The sequence below is a fragment of the Pelophylax lessonae genome (assembly GCF_965119305.1).
Source record: "Pelophylax lessonae genome assembly, chromosome: 4".
NCBI classification, from domain to species: domain Eukaryota; kingdom Metazoa; phylum Chordata; class Amphibia; order Anura; family Ranidae; genus Pelophylax; species Pelophylax lessonae.
In genome coordinates this window covers 97,050,465-97,077,570 of record NC_138771.1, presented here as the reverse complement: position 1 = coordinate 97,077,570, position 27,106 = coordinate 97,050,465, and the positions used below count along the sequence as shown (strand labels likewise).

General features: G+C 45.9%; 1 protein-coding gene across 2 annotated transcripts in view; it reads left to right on the top strand.

Moving 5' to 3' along the window:
• RAB27A (RAB27A, member RAS oncogene family) overlaps window positions 1-27,106 on the top strand; it is a 233,549-nt gene that overhangs the window by 45,273 nt on the left and 161,170 nt on the right. The window lies entirely within an intron of this gene.

Genomic DNA, 27,106 nt, shown 5'->3' with positions numbered 1-27,106 from the left:
AATATGTATTCTGCTACATATTTTTGGTAAAAAAAAATACCTAAGCCTGTATTGATTGGTTTGTGCAAAAGTTATAGCGTCTACAAACCATGGGATATTTTTTATAGAAATGTTTTTTTTTTTTTTTTTTAATAGTAAGGGTGGCAATCAGCGATTTGTAGCTCGATTGCGGCGGACAAATCGCACATCTAACTGACACTTTGGACACTTTTTTTGGAGACCAGTGACACTAATGCATGAATACAGTGATCAGTGCTAAAAATATGCACTGTCACTGTACTGACACTGGCAGGAGCGGGGTTAACATCAGGGGCGATCAAAGGGTTGAATGTGTTCACTGGGAGTGCTTTATTACTGTGGGGGATGTGCTTTGACTCCATCTTCCCCTCACAGAATGGCGGTCTGCCTTGTTTACATAGGCGACTGCCGTTCTGCCTCTCTCCTGAAGGATCGTGAGGTGTCGGCAAACATCGGGTCCGCCCGACCCACTAATTGGCTTCCACTGTGTCCAACCACAGTGGGAGCAGGCTGGTGGTGGCGCGCGCCCCAGTCCCATTTTATGAAATAGAGTACAGGTAAGTGATTTTGCACAGGAGGGCCGCCCTGCCGCAGTATATATATATGCGCGCGGCGGTTCAGAAGAAGTTAAAGTGCATGAAAGGACACTTCACACAGGTCTTGACACGGCAGCGCACGCGCATTGTAGTGCAGTGTCATTCAGTGAACTAAATAAAAATGCAGCATATGTGCATTTTTCTCTCCACTGCACCGCACCACTCATCGCTCCGATGTTGTGGTGTGAATCGGTCGCATAGAAAACAATTGTTATTGACATTAATCCAGTGCAGAAAACCCCAGTCTCTACATAGTGAAAACAAGTGAACAAGACCTTAGTGCCGGTTTACACTTGTGCGATGCGGGAAGGCTGCGAATTCGCAGCCTGTTCCCGAATCGCATCCGCACAAGAGGCAGTTCACACTGCCATATGCGATACGCAGGGGGTGTCAATTAAGTGTTAACGACACCCCCAGTTTGATCGCATATCGCAGTGCGATCTGACAGTTTGCACAGGATCGGATCGCACAAGTGTGAACCACTGTGCGATCCAATCCTGATGTGGCTGAAAAAAAGGGTCCTGTGCGTCTTTTGTGTGGGTGCAGTGCGAATTTCAGCCATACAAAGTGTATGGCTGAATTTGCATCTGCACAGGAGATTGCATGTAATGAAGGAGCAGTGCGCTCCGAATTATATGCGATCTCCGCAGCCGCACTAGTGTGAACCGGCACTTTAAGCTTTACCTTCAGTTGCCATGTATTTGCATGCAAACAGATTGCATTTTAGCGCAATGCGCATGTTTTCAAGACTATGATGTGAACAAGGGATATAGGAAGACCTGTGCACGTAGTGCTGTGGTTGAGATCAGAACAGCCCAGGTTCTGCTAGGCGGAAGTGCTAACCATTTAGCCCAGGGGTCGGGAACTTTTTTGGCTGAGAGAGCCAGGAACACCACATATTTTCAAATGTAATTCCGTGAGAGCCATACACTATATTTCAGGGGATGGGAAACTTTATTTTATATTCATGTTCCTGGGCCGCAGCTATACAGTGAGTAGATGGAGCCGTGTGAAAGTGCCTGGAGTCCGGTCGGGAAGAGAGCAGAGCAGGCAGGTATGCAATGAGGCCGGAGTGGTGAAGGTGTGCAGGCGCGTCGAGTGATGGAGGGGAGTATAGGCCCTGAGAAAATGGCAGCCGGCTGCTGAAGGCCTCAGAAGTGGATGTGAGAGGCAGCTCCCGCGGGTCCCCGGGTGTCAGAGGGGGAAGGAGATTGTGTCTGTTGGGGCACAGGGAGCGGATGGCAGGTCTCCTTATCGGGCGGTGATTGCCAAGGCCCTCAGTTGCACAGCACATGAGACGGCGGCGGTACCGCGAGTAAGCCGCGGGGTCCGTACCACGGCAATCCAGTCACCTAGAGGCGAACTGAGGGTAGCGGTGGGTAGCCCACAAAGTGTACTGTCGATGGGTGCAGAAATCTCCTTGGCTCCGGGCACAGCTACGCGGATGGCACTGGATTGAGTGGTAGATGCGGTGGAGCTCTGGGACTACATGTCCAGCACGGCTCACGTCCGGACACACCCCTTTTTTATTGAAGATTTGTCTGCGAGCCAGATGCAGCCATCAAAAGAGCCACGTCTGGCTCGCGAGCCATAGGTTCCCGACCCCTGATTTAGCCACTGTGCTGCTTATTAGGGCTCACAACATGGACAATCAGCCCCATACATCGTGAAGAGCTGTTTATTCACTTTTCTGTCCTAGCACTGAGCTGCGTGCAGGCAGCCCATATTAGTGAATGGGCATACATCGGCTGTTCTGGCTCAAACACATTGCTGATTTTGACAAGTAAGCAGGGTTGGGGTGCACGGCTCTGTCTCGGGGACCCTGCATACCTGTCAAATTCGATTGTACGGGTAAGTCCGTATTCACTAATATGGGCTGCCTGCACGCAGCACATTGCAAGGACAGAGAAGTAAATAAACAGCACTTTATGCTGTACAGGGACGAGCACCTGTAAGAATGAGCCCCTTCATGGAGCCCGGTCACACTGGTGCATGTTGGACTTCAATTATTTTACCACCGCCCGGCCGTCAATCTGCTATAGGCCGGGCGGTGGCTTTACCGTTCTGACTGGACGTCCTTCACATCGTGCGGCAATCGGTGGTAAGCTGTATCCCTCGGACACAGCGCATCACCGATCAGGGTAAAGAGCCGATGACGTAAGCTCTTTACCATGTGATCAGCTGTGTCCAAACACATGTAAACAAATGCTGGTTATCTGCATTTCCTTTCCTCAGTGCTGTCAGTGTCTGAAGAAAGGAAAACGGATAACTTTAATTAAAGGGGAAATTTACACTGATCACCAGTGCCACCCTGTCGGTGCAGCATGTCTGTGCCCATGGGTGCAGCCTCAGCAGTGCCAATCTTTTGCCTATTAGTGCAGCCTCCTCATTGCCTATCAGCACACATCGGCGCACATCAGTGAAGAAGAAAAACTATTTGCAGAATTGTATAAGAAGCTAAGAAAAAGGTGCCCCCCCCCCAAAAAAAAAAAACAATTTTTAAATTGTCTTTTTTTGTTTATCAAAAAATTAAAAAAGCCAGTGGTAAATAAATACCACCAAAAAGCTCTGTCTCAAAGAAATGATAAAAATTTCATATTGGTACAGTGTTGCATGACCGCGCATAAGTCATTTTAAGTGCGACATCGCTGACAGATGAAAAATGCCCGGCATTGAACACATTGTGCAACTGCTATACCAGGAGAGTGGAGGAAGATTATGAAAGTGTCGTCTGCTAATGCAGTCTCTATTGTATACACATCTATTTCTATGTCTTGCATGGGGCTAATAAGGCTGTTGAGAGAGCGATTCTAATATCCCGGTGGTTACATAATTCAGATGATTTGAGTTCATTTTTTTTATTGGTTACTATGGTTACTGCAATTCCACATCCTCATCACATTACCTTGTTAAATGAGTCTGAATGCCCTTGTTACATACCGGTACTTCCTTTTCTTTGACACATCATCCTCTGCAGGATTCCCAACTCCTTTTATTAATATCAGAAGATATAGAAGTCAAGGGGCAGGACAGTCATACAAAATACATTTGTCCTTCAGATCTCAGAGGAAAGATTTATGAAGGAATGCTAGGACTAACTGGCCTGTGGTTATGCTGCTTGAAATGTGCAAGAATGATGAATTTAAAAAGACGAGATGTGTAAGATGAAAACACAATGAATTTAAATTTGTACAGAAAGATGCAACTCTAATTTAACCACTTGCTTACCGGGCACTTTCACCCGCTTCCTGCCCAGGCCAATTTTCAGCTTTCAGCGCTGTCACACTTTGAATGACAATTGCGCGGCCATGCAACACTGTACCGTAACTTTATTAATCCTTCTCACAAGTTTGTATAAAAATACATAGCACACAGAAGTGAAAGTAGAAGAAATGTTAACGCGTTTCTCACCCCATGACGCTTATTTATAACGGTGGTTATGATTACGGGCCGTGGGGCGCTAAACGTGTTCTGAATCTGCTGCAGAATTGCCTTGGACAGAAAACTTAGGGCTATTTCACACTAGGAAAAGCACAGGAATGATTCACATGCAGTTCAGTGTGGTGCGATTTGAGCCCATTTATTTTGAATCGGCTCAAATTGCACTGCAAAGTACCAAAAAGTAGTGCATGTACTACTTTTGGAAACGCACTGCAACCAGTTCTGGTGCAGGCAAACGCACTGTGTTTGTGACCTGCGTTTGGGGTGTCATTAATGTGACCTTGACATCCACTGCAGATCACAACTGCAGTTGGTTTTAAACAGTGCAGGAAATGCGCACAGAACGTGGGTTTCCCGCATCACATTCTGGTGTGAACAGGGCCTTGCACATGCAACACAATTTATGAATTGGATGGCTGCACACTCTGCTAGAACATAGTAACTTTATTAATCCTTTTCACAAGCATGTATAAAAATACATAGCACACAGAACAAGAGTGCAAATAGGAGAAATGGTAACGAGTTTCGGACCCCATGGTGCATCTTGGGAGGATTTCACATTTTACTTTGGTAGATGAATGGGCTGGCAGGGTAGTGCTGCATTCCATGAATAGGCACTTTAAAAGATGTTTTTCAAATGGCCAGGCCATTAAAATGTTGTTTTAAGCATTCTTCCTTTGTTTATATTGAATCTGTCTGCAGTCTTCACTGTTTAATGTAGAGCAGCCATTCTCAACCAGGGTTCCTCCAGGGGTTGCTAGGGGTTACTTGAGTTGTGGTTGATTGACTTCCCCTTTGATTAAGCCTACCTACACTGGAGAAAATAATGATTTGATCCCCTGCAGATTTTGTAAATGTGTCTACTTAGAAAGAAATGAAGGGTCTATAATGGTTATCATAGGTGTATCACAGGAGTAGGACACTAGGCAGAAAAATAAACTTGAATGGTAAAAAGTGGTTGAGACCAATGTAGGACTACAAACACTCGCCCAGCGCTCCTTATAAAAGGGGTAAAACCACACACTAGATATAAAACGTAATAAAACACATAAAGTTTGCTGATCGCAGCCGCTGTAATGAAAACACTCTATGAAAATGATGTAATAAAATACTGTGAAGAGTACTCAAATAAGTATAGTCCAGCACTTAATTGCATCCAGCAGCGCTCAATATATCAAACATATATCTTAGATCATATAGTCCTCAAATGGAAATAACTGTCTTTAGACTCAGTGGAATGTTCATAAAGTCATCTGACCGTTCATATAACAATCATATTCCCCGGTGTAATGATGTCCACAGTCAGGTTCCAACCTTCACCACACCAAACGTGACCCCCCTAGTAGTGGGCACTCACCGGAAATATTATAAATATACGCCTGTAAGCATTGGTTGCTTGGAACCTTGACACTCTTGGATATCCCCGTCAATACCGGATGACCTCCATATACTTGCTCCAATCATGGATTAGGATGTGTCATGGAAATAAAGATGGGGGCACAATAGTGTGATACCGTTTCAACATTTATTGCACAAATCACTCCAAGATAAAAAAACCCAAATCCAATATGCTTACATATGAACAGATCTTGTCAAGCAAAATAGTAGTAACCCATTGGTTATGGCCAGCTCACCACTGCTGCATGAAGGTATCCAAGCCTCCTCTGGGGTGAGATCCTGATGCCAGCCAAAAACTCTTATGGTTACCAGGGAAACAGCATGCCTGTGTGCTGACGCGTTTCGTCCATATAGACTTCAACTGAGGACCAGGCATGCTGTAAAAATGCTTCCATATTTATACTCAGATGACTGACTGATTTCCATGCGCATTAAGTGACTCCTTCCCTTAGGAGGGATTTTGTGCGCTTCAATTGCCGCCAAATCGCTCTACTTCCGGTATACGCGATACCGGAAGTGATGTCAGATGTAAACAATCCTTTGATCCGACGTCCCTACGTCACTTCCGGCGGAACCGCTTCCGCTGTTATTGATCTACTTACATCCGGGAGTATAAATATGGGAGCATTTTTACAGCATGCCTGGTCCTCAGTTGAAGTCTATATGGACGAAACGCGTCAGCACACAGGCATGCTGTTTCCCTGGTAACCATAAGAGTTTTTGGCTGGCATCAGGATCTCACCCCAGAGGAGGCTTGGATACCTTCATGCAGCAGTGGTGAGCTGGCCATAACCAATGGGTTACTACTATTTTGCTTGACAAGATCTGTTCATATGTAAGCATATTGGATTTGGGGTTTTGGAGTGATTTGTGCAATAAATGTTGAAACGGTATCACACTATTGTGCCCCCATCTTTATTTCCATGACACATCCTAATCCATGATTGGAGCACGTATATGGAGGTCATCCGGTATTGACGGGGATGGATATCCAAGGGTGTCAACGGTCCAAGCAACCAATGCTTACAGGCGTATATTTATAATATTTCCGGTGAGTGCCCACTACTAGGGGGTCACGTTTGGTGTGGTGAAGGTTGGAACCTGACTGTGGACATCATTACACCGGGGAATATGATTTTTATATGAACTGTCAGATGACTTTATGAACATTCCACTGAGTCTAAAGACAGTTATTTCCATTTGAGGACTATATGATCTAAGATATATGTTTGATATATTGAGCGCTGCTGGATGCAATTAAGTGCTGGACTATACTTATTTGAGTACTCTTCACAGTATTTTATTACATCATTTTCATAGAAAAATAAACTTGACTATGCCTTTGGGCAGTCCCAGGAGGTATGCTCTCCCTCTCTGCTATAGGTACTATAGGTATAGGTGGGGCAGGGTGCTGTGCTGGCGATGGGCACCGGAGGGTATGCAGCCAGCGACCGGGCAATCGGCTGTGGGGGACTGTACCTAATGGGGGGCTCCTGCCAGGCCCCCCCCTTCTGTCTTGCCTGGGCCCAGGGATCCCTCCTGGGTCCCTGGGAGCTTTGATCCTGGTGCTGCCGATGACTGCTTGGTGGGGTGGCGAGTCTGGTGGGGTTCCCTCCCTCTCTCTGCTGTAGGATTGGGGGTCGCTCTGTGGCTGATGACCGGGTGGTGTTACCAGCGCGGTGCTGGTGTCCCTAAGCAGTGTTTTTTCCACTTTTGTGGGGTACCCCTTTTCCTCATGGCGTCCTTGGAGCAAATTTCCCCACCTGACCCCCTCTCAAAGCCTGCGGGGGCCTCTGGGTCCCAACCATCCATTGATGCACTGACGGCGGTCCTGAAGTCCTTTGTGTCTCGGGTGGAGGTGGCTTTTGGGTTGTGGGGTAGAAAAAAAGCACCCTCTGCTTCATTTGTCTCCTCAGATTCTGAATCAGATCTGGCCGCTGCGAACGTTGCCTGCCCAGAGGGGTCTGCGGCCTTGCACCCTGAGTTTTCAGACAGCGAGGATGATTCTTCCACTCCTGTAGCCACGCACGAAAAAGCGCTGGTGGACGCACTGATTGTGTCTGTGCGTGAGACCTGGAAAAGGGAGGATGCAGCTGAAGCTGCGTTGGAGGCACCAGTTCCCTTTGGCACTTACAAGCCGTCTAGAGCGGTGAAGGGGTTTCCTTCCTATTTTGACAGATTTCTCGCAAGAGTAGAATTGCCCCTTTTGTGGTCCCTAAGCGATTCACAATGAGGTGCCCATTTGAAGAGTCCCTCCTTAAGAAGTGGACTGTTCCACCAGTGGTGAATCTCCAGTTTCCAGGTTGAATAAGGCAACCATGATTCCGGTAGAAGTCTCTGGCTTATAAGGATCTGGCTGACAGAAAGGCAGGGGCTATGGCCCGCAGTATGTTCACTGTGGTCGGCTGGGCACTCAGACCAGTCTTCACCATTGCCCTGGTGTCACAAACTCTGACCTAGTGGGCTAAGCTTTTATGCCATGACCTGGAGGGTGAGCAGATACCCCCTACCTTTGCGGAGCTGGCGGACCAGTTGGTCCAGGGACTGCAGTTTACCTGTGATGCCTCTTTGGATGCGGGTCCCCCAATTTCTAGACTGACTGTTTCGGCAGTGGTCCTTATTCGTGTTTTGTGGCTCAAATGTTGGTCTGCGGACCAGACCCCAAAAAAAAAAAAGAGGCCTTAACTGATCTTCCTTTTCAAGGAAATCACCTGTTTGGAGCTACCCTGGATGGCATCATTAAGAGTTTTACAGGGGGTAAAAGCACCTTTCTTACGCGAGCTAGTAAATGTAAGGAACCTCGTCGCAGACGTGGCCCGTCGTCCTCGGCTCACAGGAAGTTTTGTCATCCCTCAGGGTCGGCTGACAAGGGTTCAAAGCATTTCTTCACGTGTTTCTAGACCCATTGACCTCCTTGGTGCAAGACAAGTAGGTCCACAAAGTGATACGGTCCGGCTACAAGACTAGAGTTTAGTTCTTACCCTCCGGAGAGGTTCTTTCCTTTCAATGTGCATCTGTCCCTGAACTGATCGCAAGCCCTCTTTGGGGCAGTGCAAGACCTGTTACTTCAAGGAGTAATTGTTTTGGTTCCAACTCCGGAACGTTTTTTCTGGGGTTTTATTCAAACCTGTTCAAGGAGCCTCTATTTCTGGATCTCAAGGCCCTAAACTGCTTTGTGTGCGTACAGAAGTTCAGAATGGGAGTTTATTCCCATGGTAGTGGCATCCTTGCATCAGGTAGATTCCCTTGCCTCCATCGACATCAAGGATGCTTACATTCCAATGTGTCTGTCACCAATGCTTTCTCCGATTTGCCGTGGCAGAGGAGCATTATCAGTTTGTGGTGTTACCCTTTGGTCTCGTCTCTGCTCCCCAGGTCTTCACAAAGGTGCCGTCTCTGGTGCTGGTGTTTTTATGTTAGCGAGGAATTGCAGTGCTGGGCTACCTTGATGACCTTCTCTTGTGAGCAGAGTCTCCTACTGCTCTGATGGACAACATGGACATCACTATATGGACTCTTCCACGAAACTGGACTATCTGGGTCTGGCTCTGGAAGTGTTCCTTCCTCTTAACAAACTCCAGAAGTTGCATGCTGCAATTCATCTCTTGCTGTCCAGCAGGTGGTCATCCCTCCAGACTTGCATGAGGGTGCTGGGATTGATGGTTTCTACCTTTTTTTTTTTTTTTTTTTTTTTTGAGGCGGTCCCATTTGCACAGTTCCATACGAGGTCCCTTCAAAGGGACAAATGGGACAAGTGTCCGAAGTCTCTGGACAATCAGATTGGACTGAGCCGAAAAACAAAAAGGTTTCTGATCTGGTGGATTTGCTCTCCAGCTCTTCACCAGGGCAAAATCTTTCTCCCCCTGTATTGGACAGTGGTCACCACAAATGCCAGTCTGGGTGGGGAGGTGTCCTGGGTCGGAACTCCGCTCAGGGAGTTTGGACTCTGGAAGAGTCCAGACACCCAATCAATGTCCTGGAACTCTGAGCGATCGGGCTGTACCTGAATCACTGGATGGATCGCCTTCAGGGGTGTCCAGTGTGAATCCAATCGGACAATGCCACGGCCGTGGCTTATGTCAATCACCAGGGTGGCACAAGTAGTGTATTGGCAGCTCTGGAGGTAGCCGGCATTCTTCGTTGGGCAGAACGTTTTGTTCCGGCCCTCTCCGCCGTACACATTCCAGGGGTAGAAAATTGGCTGGCGGATTATCTCAGTCGGCAGGCGTTGTACCAAGGGGAGTGGTCCCTTCAACTGGAGGTGTTTCATCAGCTGTGTCTCCGGTGAGGCACCCCCAAGCTGGATCTGTTGGCATCTCGGCTCAACAGGAAGGCGCACAGGTTTGTGGTGCGGTTACGGGATCCTCTGGCAGACGTCACAGACGCACTGGTGGCCCCAGATTGGCCTCCCCAATCTTGGTACACCGACCTGGTGGGGCTGGTCATTGCCGCCCCTTGGAGACTACCTCTCGGGGACGATCTGCTGTCCCAAGGGCCAATCTTCTATCCTGCTTTACAGTCGCTGGCTTTGACGGCTTGGCTGTTGAAAGCCAGGTGCTGAAGGATAGAGATTTGTCTATGTCGGTGATTCCCACACTACTGAAGGCTAGGAAGTCTACTTCTAGGAAGATCTACCATCGTACGTGGAAAGCGTACATTTCGTGGTGGGAGTTGTTTGGTGTTCACCCTTGCTCTTTTTTGGTGGCTCGGGCCTTGACCTTCCCTCAACGGGGGGTTGAGCAGAAATTGTCCTTGAGTACCATTTTTAAGGGTCAGGTGTTGGCCCTGGTGGTCTTCTTTCAACAACCCATGGCCACGCACTCCTTGGTGCGTACTTTTATTCAGGGGGTTAGACATTTGACTCCACCCGTGTGGTCCTCACTACCGCCTTGGGATCTTAACTTGGTGATTTCAGCTCTACAGAAGCCTCCCTTTGAAAATATTCGGGAGATTCCCCTGCTTATGCTATCCCAGAAGGTGGCCTTTTTGGTGGCTATCACCTCTGCGTGCAGGGTGTCAGAATTGTCGGTGTTGTCTTGTTGTTCCCCTTATTTGGTAGTCAACAAAGATAAGGTGGTTCTTTGCCCCTGTCTGTCGTTCCTTCCAAAGGTGGTCTCTGATTTCCATCTGAATGAGGACATTGTTGCCTTTTCTGTGTCCCAGGCCAAAACATCCTAAGAATTGCGTTGCATTACCTGAATGTGGTTCGGGCTATTCGGGGGTACCTGACAGTTACGGAGTCTTTTAGGAAGTCATACTCCCGATTTGTGCTTACGGATGGGCCTCGAAAAGGACTATCTGCGTCTACCATTTGTAGATGGATCAGATAGATATGCAATTAAGGAGCAGGTTCCTCCTTTCTCTGTAAAGGCACACTCTACGCTAGCGCTCAGTGCTTCTTGGGTCTTCATCAGGCATAGGTAACGCAGGCATGCAAGGCGGCTACTTGGTCGTCCGTGCACACTTTCACAAAATTTTATAAAGTGGATGTGTTGGCATCTGTGGATGTCTCGTTTGGCCTCAAGGTTTTGTAGCCTGCTTGTTCCCTCTTCGGGGGTCAGGTGCTGTGTCCGTCAATGAACATCAGAAAAATTAATTTTACGGTAAGTCAAAAATCCCATTTTCTGCTATAAAATACATCAGTAAAAAAAAAAAAAAAGTAAAAAAATCTAATTTCTTCATTAGTTTAGGCCAATATGTATTCTGCCACATAATTTTGGTAAAAAAAAATATATATATAAGCGTATATTGATTTGCGCAAAAGTACAGTGATCGTGCTAAAAAAAAAAAAGCGCAGTCACTGTACTAATGATCCTGGGAGTGCTTTCTTACTGTATGAGGGAAAGTTTAACTGAAGGAAGACAGAGATCCATGTTCCTGCAGAAACACAAGATCTCTGTACGGCGATCTGCCTTTTTTACATAGGCAGACTGCCGCTCTGCCTCTCTGAGTCATCGCTTGGTTTCCGGAGGAGATTGGGTCTGCCAGACCCACTGATTGGCTCCCGCTGTGTCCAATCACAACGAGAGCGGGGCGCACGTGCAACAGAGCCAAAGAAAATCATATACAGGAATGGGAGTTCATCCTTAAGGACCACCCTGCTGCAGTAATATGTATGTGGGGCGGCTCTTTAAAGTGATTGTAAATTCTTGTTTTAAAAACACAAAAAAAAACAAACATGTTATACTAGCCTCCTCTGTGCAATTGTTTTTGCACAGAGCAGCCCGCATCCTCCTCTTCTCTGGCCCTCTTCGACTCTCCGGACCCTCCTATCAAATGCAACCACAGCAATGGGGGCAACCGAGCCGAACTTCAGCTCCATGTGTCCATTCAGATATGGAGCTGCCGTTTTTGGCCCCCGCCCCCTCTCTCTCCTGATTAGCTAACAGACTTTTACAGCCATTAAGGAGGGAGAGTCCCGGATGGCCGAGGGATTCATACATATCGCTGGATAGAGATGGGGCTCAAGTAAGTATTAGGGCGCTGCTGCACACAGAAGGCTTTTTATCTTAATGTATAGAATGCATTAAGATATATAAAGCTTTCTGCCTTTACAATCCCTTTAAGTGGTTAACTTTCCTACAGACTAAATAATATACACTGATTTTGATTATTTTTTAATAGGCAATGTAGCTAAATAGAGTTTGGCCTAAATTTATGAAGAAAGATTTTTTTTTTTTTAGCAAAAAATGTAAAACCCAGTGGTGATTAACCACTTCCTGTCCGTCCTATAGGCAGTTGACGGCAGGAAAGTGGTTGGACGTCATATGACGGCAGCAGGATAATGCACAGTGGGGCGCGCAGATCGTACTGACGTAGGCTCTTTACCATGTGACCAGCTGTGACCATTTACAGCTGGTCACATAGTACACAGGAAGAGCCGTTGATCGGCTTTCCTTTGTGCCTGACAGGCACGAGTAGAGGAGAGACGATCTGCAGCTCTCCTGACGGGGGAGTCTGCACTGGTAATCAGATCATTAATTACCAGTACAGACCCTTGTGGGGGGGGGGGGTGCCACTAGAACCACCAGGGATGCCCACTCATGACCCCAGGGATGCCCACCATGGCCACCAGGGATGGCAATCAGGACTCCCGCCAGTTCCCTCCCCATCAGTGCTGCCTGCCAGTGCCCTCCCCATCAGTGCTGCCCATCATTGCCATCTATCAGTGCCGCCCATCATTGCCCACCAGTGCTGCCCATTAGTGCCACCGATCAGTGCCCATCAGTGCCGCCTATCAGTGCCCACCAATGCTGAAGATCAGTGCCTATCAGTGCTGCATATTAGTGCCACCCCATCAGTGCCTGTCAGTGCAGCCTCATCAGTGCAGGAAAAAACGTATCTTATTTTTTTTTCAGACTTTTCGGTCTTTTTTTTATTTGTTTAGCAAAAAAGAGAAAAACCTGGTGGTGATCAAATACCACCAAAAGAAAGCTCTATTTGTGGGAAAAAAATGACATAAGTTTGGTTTAGGTACAGTGTTGCATGACCGCGCAATTGTAATTCAAAATGCAACAGTGCTAAAAGCTGAAAATTGGCCTGGGCAGGAAGGGGGTGAAAGTGCCCTGTATTGAAGTGGTTAAATACCATCAAAGGAAAGCTCTATTTGTGTGCAAAAAACTATAAAAATTTCATTTGGGTGCAGTGTTGCATGACTGCCCAATTGTCATTAAAAATGCGACTGCACCAAAAACTGAAAATTGGCCTGGGTGGAAGGAGGTGAAAATGTCCGGCATGGAAGTAGTTAAGGATGGGCGGAACAGTTGATAGGGTGTTTTTATTTTTTTTATTTTTTTACCTTAATGCAGGTAATGCATCCACATAAAAAAACTAGCCTTTAGAACCACTTTAAGACTTGCTAAACTTATACTTATCACTTATATGTGATATTGTCTTATGTTCATTTTTGTTGTTCAGCATTATTTAGTATATGCTACTTATGAAGCTGCTTGGATTGCGATTCCCTTGCTGTGTGTTCTACTTCTGCCGTTATTATTCTAGTCACCTGAGCCCCCTGCTTTTCTGTCGTGGCTTGTTCATCAAATCCAGTTAGCTGGCAGGAGTATGCGTTGTGTGCACTTGTCACGGACATCAGACACAGAGCAGCAGTGTCATTACATCCAGGACATGATTACACATCCTGTCTGTCCTGATTATCCGGTAGAGTGGAAACTGTCATTGATGGTATGTAATTCACAAGAAAAAGGAAAATGTCAAAAAGCGCAAGAAAAGTCAATACTTTTATTGTAATACTTGAGTTATGAAAACATGTATTAAATATTTTATATACTACAGACCAGCCTTTCTCAGCCTTTTCAACACAGAGGAACCCTTGAAATAATTTTCAGGTCTCAGGGAACCCCTGCTAAAAATGACTACATCTACAACTCATGATACATTAGTGTGATGGTCAGTGGGATGAATGCTGCTTACACTTGTGGACATTGGGAAGAATTACCTTCTTCCAGATAGCTAAAAAGATCAATGGTGTCAGGGGAACTTATCTGAGAGGCAGAAATTGCTCATTGCTCAAGGAAGCCCTAGCAAACTCTGGAGGAACCCTAGGGTTCCACAGAACCCTGGTTGAGAACCACTGGTATAGACTGTGAAAACCATAGTATTTCTTTTATGATTTCATTGGGGGCACAGACTTGCTCCTGAGACACGACCACAATACCGCCTACAGGAGATTCTGGACACTAGTGAGCAAAGCTCCAGTTGTATGCTAAGTGTCCTCGGAGAATGGACGTCATCAGGTTACTTCAGAGCCAGCGAGTTAGGCCAGCCACACACGGTTCGAATCTCTGCCGGTTCAGCAGGAACCAGACGATATTTGAACCAATAATGGGTAGGCAGAATGTACCAAGTTGATCGATCTATTACCTTGGGTACAACCAGCCTGCCGAGTTCTCTTGCGATTTATCGTAATAATGGAAATCTTCTTTCGCAATGAGAGTGAGTGACTAGCTTTAGTACATAGCGGACTGCTAGAGACTGGGGATGAAAAAAGCCTATAAAATTCAATAGTCTATAGCTTTTGGAAAGCATATTGTCCACCGGCGGCTGCATTCCTCATAGTATTGGCCACCTCTGTATCAAGATATAAGAGAACAGGGAAGCGCCTCCTAAATGCAGTATTAAAATAAACCCTTTTTTCTCAAGGATTAGGAACACTCTAAGAATATGGAGTAAAAGGTCGCTTATCAGGCCTATAGAAGAAGCTGTAAGCTCCAAGCGCGTAGCCTGGCTTCCTTCCGGTTTTCTATCAGAATGCCGCTTCCCAGGAGATTGTGCAACGGAAGTGACGTTTTGGACCAAAAAACACTCACTGCGCAGGCGCGATGACGGGTAGCGGTAATCTGATAGATCACCCATGAGGAAATCTTACTACACCCAGCTACAGCTTTCATTTCACAGTAATTTTAGCAATAAAGTGAGCGGATGTAAATCTAGCGTATTGATATCTGTGATGCTGTTTGGATGTTTATTTTGAAAGCATAAAGGTTTAGTGCTGAGCATTTTGGGGTGTACCAACATGGCCTCCGCCACCATCCTACTGCTGGTGTCTAGCTTCTTTAAAAATTTTACATCAAAACTGCATCACAGATGTCAATCTTCTATATTTATTTATTTATTTATATACGCTCACTTGATTGCTAAAAATACTCAGAAATTCAAGACGTAGCTGGGTGCAGTAGGATGTCCACATGGGTGTTCTATCACATTACGGCTACCCATCACATCATGAAGGGTTTGGAACTGTGGAATGCATGGCGGAACGCATTGCGCATGCGCAGTAAGTGTTTGTTTTTTGTTTTTTTTTGGCTTGAACTTTACTTCCATTGCACAATATGATGGGTAGCGGCATTATGAACACCAGCCTTCTTTCTCTCCTGGTGACATCACTTCCACCCATATGCTCCATGCCAGTTTGCTTGGACTTCTGATTTCCACAAGGCATCCATGCTTTCTCCACACCGGCTGTCTCTACTCCACAGTTGACAGGATCCCTGGCAGTTCCCACAGGACGGCGATGAGAGGCCAATGCTGCTGATATGCATGATAAGCAACCTTTTACTCCTTATTCTGTGAGTGTTCTTGAGAATAAAGTGCTTATTTTAATACTGCACTTAGGTGGCGGTGGCGCTTCCCTGTTCTCTTCCTATTTTCCACTGCCTCCCCCTTGCTGGGAGAAGACCATTGCTGATTTCCCAGTCAGCACTTTCCCGGTTGATGGGGAATGGTGCAGATTTCTTTTGTTGCAGCAAAGAATAATGCACCTTGTATGGCCTGCCCTACTTTCTTGCAGTTTTCCAGATTGGCTTCTCCTGCAGCTAGTTGTGGATACCCGCTGTGGAACCTGCACACTTGCAGTGTGTCGGTTCATAGATGTAGAGGGATCCATTCTGCGGGCCCTGTGCTGTGTTGCAGAGTCATGTAAATCTCTAAACTGGATGGGCAGAAATACAAATCCTTTGGCTGATAAAATGGCACCCTTCTATGTATTCCATCGCATTATTTAGCTATTCACCTGGGGTGTAGCTTTAAAGGAAATTTATGGTCACAGTGTACATTCATTTTCTAACCTCAGCATTGTAATAGCAATACAAGCAGTAGTTATTGACAATCCAATATAGGATTACTGTACTGGAAAAATCTATTGTCATGTTGTGATTTGTTCCCGGTCTACTGGCTGTCTCTTTCCACAACTTCCTGGATTCCCTAAGGCTCTATTCACACCTGAGTGTGTTGTTTTTTAGGCGTTTTTTTCAGGGGTTTTTCAAGGCATTTTTTGCAGGTGTTTGGAGGCAGGCATTGAAATCGGATTAAAAATGCTTGTAATCTACCAAAAAGCTCATGCACTTTTTTGAGCTTCAGGTGACAAAACGCTCATATGTGAACGGGGGTCATTGAAATGAATAGGATTTTGCTTGTTGTGAGTTTTGGAACTTCAGAGATGAGCGTTTACGAGCTGAAAAACGATCCGGTGTGAACAGGGCCTAATTGGTGTTTAAAAAAAAAGAAGGGGGGGATGCTATGTGCTTAAACAATATCCTCAGTGCTCAGGTACATGCATCAACAATTGGTAAAACGAAGTAGATGATTGGTGATTTGTTCAAATTCTGATCAAATTCTCGTGTGAATAATTTATACCCAACAGTCTTTTTAGTGAATGACACTGAAGACTATTCATGATATAACAAACGTGTCCGAAAACTGCTTCTTGTCCTTTACCTTTTTAAATGAACGTGTAACTCACCCAGAGAACCAGTGAAACACTATACCAGGGGTCTCCAAACTTTGTAAACAAAGGGCCAGTTTACTGTCCTTTAGACTTTAGGGGGGCCTGACTGTGGCCATTGGGAGTAGAATTAGTCCTGGCGTTAGTGAGAGTAAACAATGCATCTTTGGGGTCAGTGGGAGGAGTAACGACCCGTTGTCAGTGTCGGTGGGAGGAGTAACGACCCATTGTCAGTGTCGGTGGGAGGAGTAACGACCCGTCGTCGGTGCCAATCCACTTCTAACTTCAGCTTGTTCAGTTAGGCTGTGACAACAAAGCCTGGAAGCTGATTGGTTTCTCTGCAGAGCTGCATCAGATTTTGCACTCTCCAGTTTTAGTAAATCAACCCCAATGCCCTGTATCAGTGGAAGGATAAGTACCCCAAAGGCCGGATATAGGCAAGGGGCGCAGTTTGGAGACCAACCACTGCACTATACACTCACTGAACAAACATGACCCCTTGGTGAAAAGGTCAAAAAGTGCTTTGGTTTTAGTCCGCTGTATTATTTTTCTTGTTCCAGAGTGGCCCAGACTCTCAATAGCGAACCGTTGGCACACTTCACCCCCTCAGAAATACCATCACACATGCATGGAAACCGCTCTTAGTGCAATATTTATAAAAACAGAGGTAATATATATAAAATGCTCTTACATTAAAATGTGCCCCATCTCTGCATCAAGACAGCCAGTATGCATCAGTGTGAAAGAGTGCCAAAGCTCTGATTAGTTCTGGAGCCGGCGTGTGCTCCAAAGGCCGAAAATTGGAAATCAGAAGTTATGTATCAGAACTGGATGTTGCGACTGGAAGTACTGCGTCCACGCGTTTCGTCAATATGACCTCATTAGAGAGCATAAGAAGGTTGCCGTATTAGGGTTGGGCTATCCCTGAGTAGTAGTACCATCAATGTAATCCAGGGATGAGATGAGAAGTGGACAGGATGTGACTGATCTCAAATTTCTGGGAGGCTAGACTGGGTGCCTAGCCACACTTGCATGTCATGTATGTAATTGTCTGACAGTACAGTCTATACATATAACTTTGGTCTTTGTTTGGAAATATCCTCTTGAAAACATTCTGCATGCATGATTTTCTGTTGTCATCCTTCTGCTTTTAGTGAATTTGTACGATGAAATAGCTCATGGTTTGGTTGTCTTTCCTCACACTCTAGTTGCTTTGTTTCATCATATTTCTTAATTCTCCTCCTTGCTGAATGAAAAACAGTTATTGTAAATGAAAGCCTGTATTTTATGGTCTACAGGCCAAATTCCTTGTGTAATGGTGGAATGTCACATGATTTCAGCATGACCCAATAACCACCTTTGGGGCAATGTTTTTCGAAATTTGTGCTAACCCTGGAATACTGTGGAAATTTTCCATGAACTCAGAATGTTCATGGTGTCAGTGTCATATAAAATAGAACTATTAGGCTCGGTTCACATATATGTGAATCGGATGCGTTTTTAACCGCTTCGGATTCACATGTGAATCAGACCAGCCTACCTTTATAGGTTTCATTCACACTTGTGCGACTTCAAAATTGTGCGATTTCAAGAGCGCCCTTACATTGCTACTTTGATGTGACTTATGGCGACTGTGGATGGGTGTGTTTTTTGGAAAGGAGTAGGTGGCCGTGGTATTCTTAACCAGTGAAAAGCGGCTGGATAAGAAGCGGGCGGCCATCGTGATTCATCAGCTGTCAGCGTGATTCCCTGCTGACAGCTAGATGTAATCTCAAAGAATACCGGCATAAAAAATAAAAATGCTGAGGGCCCCCTCCTAGCCAAACCAGTCCCTCTAGTTCTGGTACAGATTTTTTTGTACTTTCAAAGAGTTTATTAAAGATTTTACATGCAACAAAACAAGCAACAATACAAATTCCGCTTATAGTGAAATTAATAAGAAAACCGATGCCAGACACAAAATGTCACTCATCATAAAACAGTGGAGATAAAAAGTATTTGCAAAAGGGGTTAATAAGCAATCGACTGAAGCATCAAGGGTAAAACATACTCTTTGACGACTACCCCACTTTCAGGGTGAAAGACATATATAATAAGATATCAAAACTCCTGGGTAGTCCCATAGCAAATAGAGGACAGAAGAAGAAACTAGGAATGGAAAAGAGAGTAGAAACGGTCTTAGCCCCTAACAAGGTAAAGACATTGTAAGCATTTAGGTAGACCAGGTACATGGACATTAGGGAGTGTTATACGTGGAGTCTGGGGCACAGACTGTCCCAGTGCTGTATCTTGGCCTAGGCCAACGAGGCCCAGGCCTAGGGCGGCACTTTGCAGGGGGGCAGCAAAAAAGATGGATCCCGCACTGAAAAAAAAAAAAACCTCCTCCCGGCTCCCACACAAGGGTCCTTGCCGGCTTGTGCTACACTTTTAGTATAGTGCCAGTCTTATGGGGAGAATTGGGCTGGAGGGCAGGGTCCAGGAGGCAAATCAGTCTGGCATCTCCATAAAGCAGTCACATTGTTATGTTGTTTAAATTAGGGAGTGCACAAGTTTAGTCAGGCCTAGGGCAGCACAAAACCTAAATACATCACTGGACTGTCCCGTTACTCTACAAATCAGGTCATAAAATTCTGTTCCAAAAGATACGGATCCTAGGACACTCCCATCAAACATGGTACATTGTCCCCGACATCAGACAGCCTTGGAAACAGAGGTGACACCGAAGGGTACATTTTGGCTAGTTGAGTCAGCAGGAAGTAGGCTAAATTTGTTATGCCCCTATATGACCTCAGGAAAAAAGTGTGCCATGATTTAGTGTCTTTAACCTTGCCCAGATCCGTATCCCAGTCCATCATGTAAGAGAATCTAGGAGGGGAACCCAGTAGTAGCCCATAAAAAAGGGAGATACCCCCCCCCCTCTGCTGATCGGGATCCTGCGTGCACCATTTTTCGTAAGGGGTCACTTGATAGGGATCCGGCTTACCCAGCCAGAGAGATTTTAGAAAACACGAGATTTGGGGCATTTCAATGACCTCTGTACAATGCTGCCACCAGACTCATCCACCTCACCAATCGCTCAGTGTCCGCTGCTCCTCTCTGTCAAGCCCTCCACTGGCTTCCGCTCACCCAACAAATTAAATTCAAAATACTTACATCTTACAAAGCAATCCACAGCTTAGCCCCCAGCTACATCACTAGCCTAGTCTCAAAATACCAACCTAATCGCTCCCTTCGTTTCTCTCAAAACCTCCTGCTCTCTAGCTCACTCATCACCTCCTCCCATGCTCGCCTCCAGGACTTTTCCAGAGCCTCTCCAATCCTATGGAACTCCTTACCCTTATCTGTCCAATTATCTCCTACTCTATTAGCTTTTAGGCAATCTCTGAAAACCCTCCTCTTCAGAGAAGCCTATCCTACCAACACCTAACAAATGTACCTCCTTTTTCTCCATCAACCCATCCCCCACGGTTATTGCCTTTTTGTTTCACTTGACCTTCCTTTCTAGATTGTAAGCTCTAACGAGCAGAGCCCTCTAATTCCTCCTGTATTGAATTGTACTGTAACTGTATTGTCTTCCTTCACATTGTAAAGCACTGTGCAAACTAGGGCTGAAACAACTAATCGACTAAATCGATAATAATCGATAATTACAATCGTTGTCAACGATTGTCATTATCGATTAGTTGTTCCGTCGATTAGTTGTGCTGCTTTGTGAAGTTTCCCCGCCTGTCAGCGAGCCCTCTGCTCTGTGAAGCCAACGGCTGCATTCACTGTCTCTCTCTCACAGCTCTGCACTTCCGCGACTTCCCCCCTCCCCCCTCCTCCCTCCCCCCTCCTCCCTCCTCCCCCCTCCTTTCCTCTCTGCCTTTCCTCTCCGCCCTCTTGCTGATGTCAGTGAGGGAGTGAGTGAGTCAGCAGCTCGAGGTGAGGCAGGAAAGAGGAGAGAAACAGCAGAACGTGAGTGCCGAGATTAGAGCTACAGTGTCCTGTGACTGTCAATGCAATGCAGCCCGCCAAAAAATATAATAAAAGCTTCTCCAGCTAAAAGTTAATATTCCTTATAAAGTGCAATATTCTAATAGAAAAATAAGTGATTAAAAACGTCCATATAGCACAAAAAGGGGGTCTTTCTATGCTGCCTATTTCATATCTATGGCTGACACGGATGTTTTTATTCACTTATTTTTCTATTATAATATTGCACCTTATAAGGAATATTAACTCTTTTATCTAGATAAGCATTTATTATATTATTTACAATATATAGGAGCTTAATTAAGAAAAAAAAAAAAAGTTTTGGTATAAGGCTCGGTTCACATTTATTCGATGCTGGAACGCTGCGAATATGCAGCCTGTTCCCGCATCGCATCCGCACAAGAGGCAGTTCACACTGCCATATGCGATACGCAGGGGGTGTCAATTAAATGTTAACGACACCCCCAGTTTGATTGCATATCACAGTGCGATCTGACAGTTTGCACAGAATCGGATCGCACAACTGTGAACCACTGTGCGATCCGATCCTGAGGCGGCTCAAAAAATGCCTCATGTGCGAGTTTGCTGCGGATGCGCTGCGAATTCAGCCATACAAAGTGTATGGCTGAACTCGCATCCGCACATGAGATCGCATTTAATTTAGGAGCAGTGCGCTCCGAATTACATGCAATCTCGCAAACCGCACAAGTGTGAACCGGCACTGCACCCGCACAAAGTCGCACATGACCCTTTTTTTCAGCCGCATCAGGATCGGATCGCACTGTGGTTCACACTTGTGCGATCCGATCCTGTGCGAACTGTCAGATCGCACTGCGATATGCGATCAAACTGGGGGTGTCGTTAACATTTAATTAGGTTATAAAAAAATATCCAAATCTTTGATCCCCAGGAGCACCATCGAATCAATCATAACCAAATGGAAAGAACATGACACAACAGCAAACCTGCCAAAAGACAGCCGCTCACCAAAACTCGCGAACCGGGCAAGGAGGGCATTAATCAGAGAGGCAGCAAAGAGACCTAAGGTAAACCTGGAGGAGGTGCAGAGTTCCACAGCAGAGACTGGAGTATCTGTACATAGGAGGACAATAAACCGTACGCTCCATAGAGTTGGGCTTTATAGCAGAGTGGCCAGAAGAAAGCCGTTACTTTTAGCAAAAAACAAAATGGCACGTTCCGAGTTTGCGAAAAGGCATGTGGGAGACTCCCAAAATGTATGGAGGAAAGTGCTCTGGTCTGATGAGACTAAAATTTTAACTTTTCGGCCATCAAAGAAAACGCCATGTCTGGCGCAAACCCAACACATCACATCACCAAAAGAACACCATCCACACAGTGAAACATGGTGGTGGCTGCACCATACTGTGGGGATGTTTTTCAGCAACCGGGACTGGGAAACTGGTCAGAGTTTAGGGAAAGATGGATGGTGCTAAATACAGGGATATTCTTGAGCAAAACCTCTACCACTCTGTGCTTGATTTGCTGCTAGGATGGAGGTTCACCTTCCAGCAGAACAATGACCCCCAAACACACTGCTAAAGCAACACTTGAGTGGTTTAAGGGGAAACATGTAAATGTGTTGGAATGGCCTAGTCAAAGCTCAGACCTCAATCCAATATAAAATCTGTTGTCTGACTTAGATTGCTGTTCACAAGCGCAAACTATCCAAGTTGAAGGAGCTGGAACACTTTTGTAAGGAGTAATGGGCAAAAATCCCAGTGTTAAGATCCCAGTGGCAAGCTCAAGGAGACTTATCCAAAGCAACTTGGAGTTGTGATTTGCCGCAAAAGGTAGCTCTACGAAGTATTGACTTTAGGCGGGTGAATAGTTATGCACATTGACTTTTTCTGTTATTTTGTCCTTTTTGTTTGCATCACAATAAAAAAAAAAAATCAAAGTTGTGGGCATGTTCTGTAAATTAAATGATGCAAATCCTCAAACAATCCATGTTAGTTCCTGGTTGTGAGGCAACAAAACATAAAAAAATCCAAGGGGGTGAATACCTTTGCAAGGCACTGTATATGGAGTCTACCTAGCCAGGATAAATTATGATGGGACCGCTGTTGGAGGGCCACTTCCAATTTATGGAGGAGAGGGTAATTGCGTTTGTATAATGAGTCGATAGAAGCCATCAACTGTATCCCTAAATCGGGGATAGGAGTAGGGAAAACATTCAGCGCCACAGACTTAGCCATATTAACTTCCAGCCCCGATGCCCTGCCAAATTCCTGGAGCAATCTGAACACCTTAGGGGTCGTAGTCATAGGGCAGGTCAGCACAATTGGCAACCCTGCCTTATACCCCGTGCTATGGAGATAGGGGAAGAGAATTTGTCCTGCAGGTGAACTTGGGCTTGTGGAGAGGAGTACAGAGCCCGAAGGGTCATAAGAAACCGGGGCCAAAACCCCAGACATCTAAGACCTTGAACATAAAGGACCAGGCTACCGTGTTGAAGGCCTTCTACAAGTCTATGGACAATAAAAACCCTTCCTGAGAGGGACCCCCATCCCATTTGGACCTAAGCAGGGATATGACATCAATAGTCTGCCGGATCTGATCAGGACCCTGCCACCCTATGATGAATCCCACCTGGTCTTTATTGCCAATAAAAAGCAAAAAAAAGACGCCAATTGGTTAGCTAAAATTTTGGTCAGAAGCTTTAGATAGTTTATTGATCAGAAATGGACCTGTAATTTCCAAACTCCCCAAGGTCCTTACCAGGTTTCGGAGTAACGGTGATATAAGCCATGTTCAAGAAGGAGTCCAGGGACCCCCTCCCCGTAGAGCACGTTTTGGCATGCTTAATCACCCCCAAAACATTGCTTGGGTAAAAAGATGTCTGACATAAGTCTACCCGAGGAGTCTGACTGGAGAGTAGAAATCCCGGATCTCCTCCATAATCTTTTGAGGACTTTAGGTGTATTTCCCCCCCCCCCCCCCTTAACAGGGCTTTGGCAGTGCATGGGAGTGAACCCTGGGGGTCAATTTGGCTGCTAAAATAGTCCCAACCCTATCAAAATAAAAGCGGGCACCACTCTATCGCAAGCTCTTCTCGGCCCTGGTAGTCAGAGACAAATTCAGTGCTAACCTAGTGGACTCAATTTTAGCTAATGTCTCTTGATTGGGCCTAAGCTTATTTGCCTACAGAGCACCTGTAGGTCAGAGTCTAATCTCTCCAGATCTAGTCTGCGCTCTCTCTAAATCAAGTCAATAATTTAATTATTTTGCCCTGTATGCTAGCTTTATGGGCTGCCCACAGCGTTGTGGGGGTCACATCCCCGGAGTCATTGTTCTGAAAGTAAATCACGTAATGCACGATCAAATTCAGTGCACCGAATTGGATCACTGAGCAGAGATTCGTTCAGCCTCCACTGAAAAGGGCCTGCCGGACCCGAAAGTAGAGAGCGCACCAGACAGACCATAGAATGATCCGGCCAAGCCGCCTCACTGATGTGTGTCTTATGAACCAGAGGTGTACTTGCGCTAGAGATAAAAATGTGTTTAATTCTCACATACATAGCATGGGGTGCAGAATAAGTAGGGTGGGTCTCCCTCCACACGTCCACAATTCGAGGGAATGAAGCAGCCTGGCACGATGAAGATTTGCCCTGGAAGGCCACTTGAGGTTAGCAGTGGGCGGTCTTGATTTGTCCAAACCCAAATCGGGGGGGGCGCGACGACTCCAATCTCACCCTTGAAGACGAGCTCCTTAAACATAGAAGATAAATAGGGACAATTGATCCTGGTTAGGGGCGATTTGCCTTCAAAAACTACAATCGTCCCTCGGGATCCCAGATTTCCTGTAGGGGCACAAGGGCTATACGTTTTGAGAAGAGAATGGCGAAACCTCTGGTCTTATCCTGTGCATTTGCTAAATAAAACTTAGGAAACTTATTGTGGTGAAACAAGGGTTTGTATGTACAAGGGAAGTGGGTTTCCTGGAGGAAAACTACATCTGCTTTCTGTGAATGGTAATACTGAAGAGCCTTACGGCGTTTCACAGGAGAATTCAATCCCTGAGTGTTATGACTAAAAACCCGTAAAACCAAAGAATTACCAGGGGCCATGGCTGCAGATCAATGGGGAGGGACGCCCAACCCGTAGGCCACAACTTGCCACATCAGGACTGAGATAAGGCAGAGCACCCGCTGAGCCACCCCAGACTCCAAGACTCTCGATACTGAACAGAACACCTGACTCCAGAATGAACCTAAAAACAAGAAAGATGTGAAAAAGACAGAGGACAAAAACAGAATAGTCAAGGAAGGAGTAAGGGAGGCGAGAGAGGGCGCGGAAGAGAGGGCTGTTTAGCTGAACTCGTCCCCACTCGTGATGGTGAAGTGGAGGGCTCACGGGTGATAACTCCCAACTGAAGCCATAGCAGTTCTCCCTCTGCAAAGAACAAAAAGGTGTAGGATTTGTTCTGCAAAGTAAGACAGTCTAAATGGAAATGCCCAGCGGTATTTCACCCCCCTTCTTGAAAGGGCCAATAAAAGGGCTTGAGGGCTCTTCTCCTTTGAATAGTATAAGGAGATAAATCAGCGAAAAATTGAACCTCCTGACCTTGGATAGACAAGGAAGGAGTCTCGGAAATACTTCATCACAGCTTCCTTCACTTTGTAATAATGTGGCTTTACAAAGATGTCCTGGAGCAATCCATCGGAGCGTGGGGGCTGCAGAGCTCTGTGAGCCCTATCCACCTCCAACTGACAGGAAGGCTGGACAGCAGATCCCGCATAAAAGCATGAACCACCTCAGTAGTGTCCCTGATGGATTCAGGAAGCCCTTAATCCTGAAACTATACCATCTAGAATGATTCTCTAGGTCATCAATTATGGCAATCGCCGCATCGAGTTGATCCTGTAGGGATTGGATGCAGGCAGTATTCTGATTTTTCTGTGACAGTGGCTTCCAATTCATGTTCCACATGTTCCATATGGAGGCCAAAGCCCAAAAGATCAGCCTTTTTATATCCGAGTTAATCTGAGCTGTAATTCTAGTAAGCTTGGAATCCAGCATGTGAGTATGGGGTAGTCTCCCGACTCATTCACAAAAAAGAGTAGTGTAAATTAAAGACAGGAGCCAGTTTTTGACAACTCCATTTATTAAAAAAAAAAAAAAAAAGTTTACCAACGTAGATCCATTGTCAACCATAATGAATGCTTCTCTGCCAACCTGCATAAAAAAATAAATAAATAAATAAATAGGTCCACACATGATGCTGGCTCCTGCTGACTGAAAATGGCTTCAACATGTGGCCCCACTCCTTATTTTATTTATCTGCAGCTATGAAGCTGAGCTGTTAGTCTACGGGAGCCAGTGTCGGGTGCGGACCTCCTCCTTCCTTCCTTTTGGTTCCTCTAGGCCGGCGTTCATCGTGATGAGGCTGGATTTATCTCAAGGGACATTTACTCATTCACATGGGGGGGGGGGGGGGCTGGGATCTGGTGGGCCCCCTTGTTAATGGAGGCTTCCAGATTCCAATAAGTCAGCCCCCCCCCCCCCCCCCACAACCACAAAGCTAGGATTGTGAGGAAGAGGCTCTTCTCCTCCCCTCTACCCCAAAGCACCCCCATGGAATGTGGCCTGGTATAGTTCAGGAGACGGTTAATCTTTTTCTCTTTCCTGGCCTGTCGGGCTGCATGCTCGAATAAGGGTCTGGTGTGGATTTTGGGGGGGATTCTACATTGTTCTTTTATTTTGAATATTTTACATTTTGGTGAGGGGTTTCTCTTAAAATCTACAACAGACCACACAGTGTTTTTTTCCATGCTGACATGTTTGTTTACATTCAGCTATCAGCGGATAAGTCATCGGTCGTTAAGGATGCAGGGGCTGCTCGCTCATTGACGACCTGCTATTCATTGGTGGTTAGGGGTGCTGGAGGCTGCCCACTCATTAACCATGCTGTTTACTGGTTGTTAAGGAGGCCGGCAGGTTCCAGTTTCTTAAAAACCAGGTTGTGCCTCCAAAGTCAGACAAAACTGTTGCATGTAAAACATTCAGGTGTGACTTTTGAGGGTTAACATTAAAGTCTATGGCGGGGATCCTCAAACTACGGCCCTCCAGCTGTTGCAGAACTACACATCCCATGAGGCATTGTAACACTCTGACATTCACAGACATGACTAGGCATGATGGGAGTTGTAGTTCCTGAACAACTGGAGGGCCATAGTTTGAAGACCCCTGGATGGCCTTCAAGTCACATGACAGTTGGACCAAAGTAGTGCATGAACTACTTTAAAGCTTCTGCAACTTTAAGTCGCAAAGATATGAACGGTACTCATTGGAAAACTTTGGGTGCGACTTGTCATGCGACTTTAGGGGTACAAAGTTGCATAGCAGGTCGCACAAGTGTGAATGGAGCCTTAAACAGTTTGGAACACCCGGGGAGTGGGAATGATCAGCAATCCAC